Source organism: Haliaeetus albicilla, chromosome 27 (genome assembly GCF_947461875.1).
Source record: "Haliaeetus albicilla chromosome 27, bHalAlb1.1, whole genome shotgun sequence".
NCBI classification, from domain to species: domain Eukaryota; kingdom Metazoa; phylum Chordata; class Aves; order Accipitriformes; family Accipitridae; genus Haliaeetus; species Haliaeetus albicilla.
The window spans coordinates 4,882,635-4,891,273 of NC_091509.1; positions in this window are offsets into that span (position 1 = coordinate 4,882,635).

Genomic DNA, 8,639 nt, shown 5'->3' on the forward strand with positions numbered 1-8,639 from the left:
TACAGCTTTTAGCTGGAACTGCAAGTTGTACCAAAGTCTACAATGATTTTATAAATACAAGTGAAAGAGGTAAAAGCTCCAAATTTCTTTTGCTCTTTAGCCTAGCTTAAGCATAAACTAGTCAAAGTCTGATGTCACACTGCACCTCCTGAGCCTGCAGATCACATTGCTGGCATTTGAGTTCAGGGTTTAAATACAGACACTCTGCATTCCCTGAACTCAGAATGCACATGCAAGCCAAGATTTGTTCTCTAGCACAAGCAAGTACAAGTAAAGGAGTAGGATCAACTTTACCATGGGTATGATCTGCACATTCATGTGCGCAGGCCGTATTTTAATTTTCACCATCACATCTGATAGGGGTAACATTTTTCATGGCCTCATGGAGTGCCAGAAAATCTCAGCCTGCAGAGACTGCTGAGGTCAGTGTCCTCTGTGTACAGCTTGCCAGCCCCCAGAATTCACCAGAGAGAGGGAATTCAGGCTTTCACTTCTCTTTACACTGCCAGAGTCCCTGCTTTCTAGTTCATACCACCAAAAGCCAGCTTAAACCAGAGGTGAATCTACTACATGATATAACAGACGGCTATTGCTCTTATTTGTCCTGTATGTTCTTATTTTACAGTTTGCAATTAATCACCACCCTGGAAACCAAACACTAAGGTATTTGTACATTCTCTTTGAAAATACATTTCAATTTCCTTTTACTTGAACTGCCCTGTCCTTTGCCACACCTGCTCAATGCATCATTCTGCACAGCACACACTGTACATACCTGAAGAGTCTGATGACTCATGCTAGACAGGGAACATAATCAGCATAGAAAGAATATAAGACTGAAAACTATGATGCAACTAAATATAGGGGGATGTCTGTTCATTAGCAAATAATCACATTTGCATGGTGATGATAGTCACAGTATGTCACGACTGAAGACTAGGTTCTGTTCTCAGTAACATGAAATTCTCTTCAGTGTATGATTGTGCAAGCTACATTGGTACCAAGTTTGTACTATGCACCAAAGTCATGTAGAGGAGAACTGTAAATCTAATCCCATCTATTTGGTATGTACACATTTTTTGATGCATGTTGGCTTAGCCTTTGTGATAGCCGAAATCTAGCTTATTCTCTTCTATCTGGAGATATTTTCTCATTGTAGAGAAGATAATTGGGAGTCTGATTTTACGGGAACAGCAGTGCAGATGAGTTGGTCTCCCTATCTAACATTTATAAAAAAGGTTTCCTTGGTTTCAGCATAGCTCACAGGTACACTTGAAGGTACAGCTACTTTCTCTGCACTGCCATTAAGCTTAGAGTACTCATCAGGTTTTAGAACAAACACCTTAGATTCCCAAAGCCATCCTTGTCCCTCATCATATAACCTTCAGGGATTGCTCCATTACCACCCTCAGGTCATGACAGTTTTGTATCTTTTGGTTTTAGTACTGAAATATTTTTGTCATTCGGTGATGTATTTCCACTACGAATTAATAAGTTGTATTTTGCAAATACACATATGCCTCTGGAGATTGCTAGGCTTCCATGTCTCTGAAGGACAGCCACATTATTGCTGGAAATAGCCACTGCTTATTTGTTTAAAAGAACTTAATTTCTATACAAAAAAGCCTGAAACAACTGGAAATGCTGAAAGCAATACTCCAATCGTTACACATCCTGAGACTGATTCAGTGAAGTTCTTGTCACAGATGCAAAGTCACATCTATCTGTGATCTCCTTGGGTGATCACTCTCAAACTTCCATGAAGGAAAGCAGTTTTAGCAGTACCAGAGCTGAGAAAGATCAGCTTACAATTTCATGGACTCACTTCAATCAGCAATTGTTGATCAAAAGTTCCATGAGAATGTCATACTCACAGTGGTTCTCTGCTGTGTGGATTCTGTGATGTCTATAAAGTAGGCACTGTGAAATTCCCCTATGTTGAGACACTGTTGTATGTAAACCCTCCTTCCCTTTTTCTCCTTGTTGAAGACGGTGGAACTGGTCAATATGGTTCAGAAGTTACAAGGACAAAAGGTGGAAGAGAAAGACGCCATGATCAAATAAACTCTGTTTCCACAGAAAATAAGGCTAAAAATAAAGTTATCTATTGTATTTCAGAGAGTCTACTTTGTTGTGAGGAAGCTAAAAAAAGCACACATTTACAGCCTTACATTTAGGCATTACTTCTCTTAATGTGGTGTGAAATACCACATCTCCTGAACTAATACAAGGACTGAGCTCTGAGTCTGCTGAACTTGTATTATGAAGGAAAGAAAATGAACTAATACTTTATTCAAAGGTTTACTGGCAGCTTGTCTGTTCTGATGATTTAACTATTATTTACACTGAAACCAACATGCAAGAAGATTGTAGCCTATGACTCCCAAGGGAGCAGCTATGGAATTTTTGCATTCTGCAGAATGTTATGGGTTGGCAACTGCTCCTGTGTGCTACACAGATCACTTCAATCCCGTGTGTTTATTCTATAAACAAGAAAGTGCTCCACACTGTTGTGCTAAAGAAAATAGCTGAAATCTAAAGCAGCTCAGTCCTGTTTAAGCTGTCCCCAGACACACTGCCTACCACGCGGGTTTGTTTTTCATTTATTTGTTAATGAAAGCTGGCAGCAGATGCTACACTTTTATTGAGCACATTAATCATTGAAAGAAAACAATATTTCTGCTGCTCTGGCAACTCCTGTACCATACATAAATAAGGCCTTGCTGCTTTCATGTTAACCCTGTAATAATGTAGAATCCCCTAAAGCACTGGGTTTCTTTGCAGCAGTATATTTCTGCTGTAAGGCTGTATGCATAGTGTGGATTCAAGTAAGATCTGAAACCACCCATATGGCTTCTGATTCAAAATTCAGCTTGTGGCAATAAGTACAAACAATGTGTGATAGGTGCTTGGATGCTTTTGAGAAATAAGAATGCAATCATGATCCAGTTGCTAGTTTTCACAGAATAGTAGTAAGAACAACAGCTTAACACCACTGATTCTTGTCATTCATAGCTATATTATAGCACTCATAACAGTATGTGCTAAATGCCTCTAAGGCATTAGGGAATTCCTTGTGCACGTGCCATATATACTCGTCATAAATCTGTAGCCACTTGCTCATCTTGTTATAGCTTAACATGAGGGGTGTGTAAGTGCACAACCTACCAGAGATCTAATTAGCCCTTAAGCAGGTCTTTTCTTCTCCCCAATCCTAATTTACAGGTTATGCTATTGATGGTCCTCTTGGGACAACCTCTCTTGAGAGCAAGCTACCCTGCACACATTGTTTTGACAGAAACTGCTTACAGCTCAATATTGTACCTAAGAGCTCAAAACATTTAGATTCATTGCAGTTCTGCTAATTTGTGCCATGCAGCAGAATTACAGCACATGACCTGTGGGGACCTCTCCAGAAGGTAGGATGGCACTGTTTAGGTGGGGTTACAGGTCTTAAATTAGTGTTAACAAATATGACCTACTCTCTTCAATAAAGCTGCACTACTGCAGATGATAATCATAACCTTTATAGTCTCATATCCCCACATTTAAAGCTTTGACCGTATTTCCAAGGAAGAAGAGTAAATCAGAGAAATGCAGTTCATGCAGCTGTGGAAGTGCCAATCCAAGACCAAAGGAGCCATCAAGTACAGGCTACTTTAAAATCATTTTATTGATCAAATAACCTTTTATTCATATATAGTTTCTTTATGTCCTGCAATGGAAAAAATCCCCGAGGTCAATCTATTAAACTCAGTGGAAACACCAATGATAAATGGAATCATCCTTGTGTCTCTATTATGTATACTCTAGGTTATGCAGAAGGATGTACCTGCCTGATGACCAAATCATTTGTGCTGCAGAATTACAGCAAATTATTCTAATAGTTGAGTATAACAAAGGAGATGACAAAAAGTCCTTGGGGGAGGTCTGCACATACTTGTCTACAAAGAACAAATTACCATGGAAATCTCTATAATACAGAATACTTTACTGCACTGAATTAGGCATTATTTTTTTCCTCCTCTAAGCCTAGCTTCCAAACTGCTTGCTGAAATCAGCCCTAGGAGAAATCATTTGAATGCACATCTTCATTAGTCTCTGTAATGAATTCAGTGCAAATTATAAACATACCAGTTAAATTAGCTCTACTGTGGTCTACCTGCGAGCAGGACTTTCAGCTATATCCAGTTTTATTCACACTTCCTCCCTCTTTGCCCACATAAGTACAGTAGCAGAGAATAGCCCGAGCTGAAAAAACAACGGTGCGATGTCACAGAAACAGAACAGTGCTAGTGGGTACTCTTCAGTTCTCACAGCACTTACAGTAAGCACAAATTTCAGTTTCCCGTTTTAGGCACCTTGGCAATAGATTTCCTAATAGATGGAAAATGCAGGACTTGTTAATTGTGCCTGCTTGGTAGTTAAGTTCATATGTCTCCAGTAGAGACTGCATTCTCCAGCATGCAATAGGTGTTTTCTAGTAAGAACTAGACTAGTCCAGCTTGGTGTTTACATGAATTTGTGTGTAATCTCTAAGTTCGTTATTCTTCAAGTTATCTTCTAGTTTTCCTCTGTCCTGCAAGTTCACCCTAAAGGTGTAAGTTTATTGTGAAGAGTGTTTATTAAATGAAAGATAGTGACAGCTGGAGCTCCTAGAATAATAAATAATATTTGATTTTGTTATTTCTTTCTACCTGAATGTCTTAAGATCTGTATGACTGCAGACAAAATATCCCAGATTAATACAAATGCTAGAATACCAATTCTCTTTCTTTTTAGTTCCTATGATCTCTAGCAGAGGAAAATAGTTAGGAGTGATTAGAAAGCAAGTCCTTAACAATCTTTAAACTAATTTTGCCACATTTCCCACTGAAACCAAACTGTTCCTCGTTTACTGATGTCAGTGCTAAAGAAATTCCTTCATATCAGATCATAGAAATTCTGTTATTATTTGCCTGAATTGTTACCTAAAAAGCTTAAATATACTTGTGGAAAAGTGTCAGTGAATTAGATTTTAGACTAACAAAAAAATTTCAAAGACTTAAAGCAATTATGTCACTATGCTTGCTGTAGCTTCTCTGCTTGTCTAAATCTATTGTTGCTGATATTAGCTAATATTAGTGTACCTCAGGTAGTAAATCTTAAAAAATATTTGATTATTCTTCATGCTTAAAGAGTTTGGATGCACAATTTAACATGTTTTATACGAGTCTGATCACTGGAAAACTCAATCACCATCTAAGTGTCTTAAGCGAGGAATAGTCAAAGTCCTGGCTTCAGTATTTTGCTGATCCTCACAATGCTAGCTCTACTAGTGCTATAGCTTCTTGGGAGATTTGAGTTTTCAATTTTTATTTCTGTCTTCCAGATATCTGCAAAGATTATGAAGTTCAGACTGGAGCTGAAAATTATGTGATGAATAGGTAAACACTAAGTCTGGCTCAGCTCCACACACTGTTCCTTTGAATAACATTTTTTGAAGTAACTACCTGTTTTTCTCACCTAAATAGATACGAACTGTTGACAGAGAAGAAACAGAAGTATCAAATAAGGAGATACTGCTTTTTACAGCTACTTTTTCTAGTGAAACTTATGCATTAACTTCTGGGTACATCCCAACTGGAAAAACACATGTACCTGTGAGTACAGAAGGTAACATGAGGCTCTTCAGAAACTTTTCAGTCTATCATAAAAGAAAAACACCTTTTATGCAAAGAGGATGTCATTATTTCATAACACATAACACTAACACAGTGCCTTACATTTCCAATTCTACTTGTCTATTATCAATCGTATTTAATAATGCTATCTGTTTATACGGGAGCAATAGTGTGGCAGTACTTTGCAGTGTAAATGTTTCAATTCTGATGACTATGCAAGACATTAAACAAATGCTATAGCAAGAAATGACAGCAAACTACATGGAAAGAAGATGGAAAGGAAAAAGGAAAATACGATGATCTGTGATATATTTTATGACCTACCATGATACATGTTCATGAGCCTGTGAACACAGAGGATACATTTTACCTATAGGGAACATTTAAGTCCATTCTAGCCCATAGAATTTATCCTTAATACAAACCAGTGTATGTTTAGGCTAAAATTCTATGGGCTATTAATTTCTGTTCATGTCAGATGATAATTGGGAGATAATTTAAGCTTGGTTTCTCCAGCAAACCCCATGTAACTATATTTATTTGTTTATAAAATATATTGATAACAAAATTACAAAAAAAAAAAGCAAGTCTATTATTTTACAGTAGACTGGAGTCCTTGGAAAGAATTTAAGTCCTCTAATATGTCTGGAGAAGGGGAAGGAAGAGAGGTCAGGGAAGAGAAGGAGTGAAATTAGGATATCCACAGGTCCACCAAACCAGCTTAGAGTATTAGCTTTCTCTTCAGGAAATAAACCAAAGCTAATTGTTTTTAAGATCTTCTGTATTGTATCTTTAAGCATTGCATCTTTAATTATTGCAATGTGCACTTAAAAATCTGAATTGCCTGATCTTTTTATGGTAGATCTGTTTAATTTTTTTTTCTTTCTGTTTTAGCTTTTGCTTCGATGCAGATAGATACAGCTGGGAACTCCATCCTTGGTGGAATTCATTTTTAGTCAAAATACAGGGTAGCTGGATCAATAAATACGTGAGAATGTGACTGCCTTACGAGTTGCAATTGCAGATCATGATCAGGTTATCATGATCTCTGACTACTGATGACTTTTGCAAGTAAGATGATCTAGCGGACTTGTACGTGTCAAAATAGCAAATCATCACATAGATGTCAGCAACAAAACAATAAATAAAATAAGAGTAAAGGAATGGCCAGGACAAAAGTTACCTAGCTAACCATCACAAGCATTTGCTTTTGCTGCAGACCTCATCCACAAAATCTGTCAGGGAACTCACTGTTCCACAAGCATTTCATAATGTATGGTTGAATCAAAATGCACAAGCACATAGCAGGCTGACAGTCCAGGGGAAGACATCTTTACTTTTGTAATGCCATGCTTTGACGTTTCTTCAGCAGTTACACCCAACTTCTGAATGACATTTAAAACCAGTAGTGACTTGAACCTTTTATATCATAACCCCAAGACAATACATTGAAACACCAGTCAATTTGTAATTAGAACATATATCAGAAAAATTTGTTGTGCATAGCACGACACCAAAGGCCTGAATTTGCTGCCATTTACACTCACAGAAACATGCAGTCTCATTCTTTCTGAACCATTCCCTAAATATGGAACTGGCATGCACATCAGAGGCTGTCTATGTACACATGGATTAAGAAAAATGAGTCACCCTCACTGCTTAACAAAAAAAGAAACAAACTTGTAAAAACACTCAAGTGATCTTTAGTAAATCAGACAAGGTTATACAAATAAAATACTATAGCCATGTGATTTCACTACAGCCAGTTGCATCTAAATTACCACAATACAGAGGTGTGAATGGTTCTTTGCAAGTTACTCATTAATCAATCTTCATTAATCATAAAAAATGTTTTTATATGATTCTTGATTCTGCAACTGCAATCTCCCAGTCAGTGTTTTGCTCAGGTGGCCTTGGTCCAGCTACTATCCCTTCTTTCTTTGCTAAGATATTTTGCAATAGCAGCTGATGAGTTGGAGTTAGAGAAAGAGGTTCTAGGCTTACACTACAGATGAAATCTCTTCCAGATTAATCTCAATGTTTCAGGGTTTTTTTAATCTTAAATTTTATAATTAGAGATGAGAAAAGTTTTCACTTACCAAAGAAGAAATCAAAAGATATTTTATATACTTTTCATCGGAACATTTACAGCAGTTCATTACCTGTGGGAAAGTATTTTATAATACTTTCCAGCTTAAGTACAAAATGAAAACAAATGGAAAAGCAATTAAATATATTTCATTTGTTGCAAGGACTGACAAACAAAACTGAGCAAAAAGCAAAGTCTATACGAATCTTTTTCCCCACTTTTCAGATCTAATTCAAAGTCCTGTACATCATACCCCAGAATAAATGGAAAAAATATTAATATTAAAAATGCAGGAATTGAAACTCAGTTACTTCCATGACTACAATACCATTGTATCTGTAGCAGCTAGCATTCCAACTTTGTGCTAGTTTTATTCCTTTCTGTCACATGATTCTATTCAGACCTCTTTGTATATAAAGGAATCAATACTTCTAAGAGAGACATTAAAAAATGGAAGAGAATGTATACTAATTAAAGTAATTAAAAATAAAGCCAGGAGTAAAATCTGCACATACTAACAATCTGTATGCAAATAACAAATGTGTTCAGTGCTTATGCTCTGGATGCCATTTTTACCTTTGTCTACATCCTGTTCATTGCAATGCCTTTGCAGTTGTATCTGTCTATAACAATAATGGTTAACAATTACAGAGGATATATCCTAGCAGGTGACATAACTGGTAATTTCTTAGGTTTCAGGATGAAAAAATGTTAATTTAGCTAGAAATATTTGTGTGTCTTACTTATTATTCATTCTAGACATAAATGCATTAAATTGAGGCAGGTACAGTGATATAACCAGGCCAGGTTACAATTTCTTTGCAGAAACATCTAAAGGGAAAAATCAAATGGAAAGAATAATTCTAGGTGTATGTCAGAACATCCTT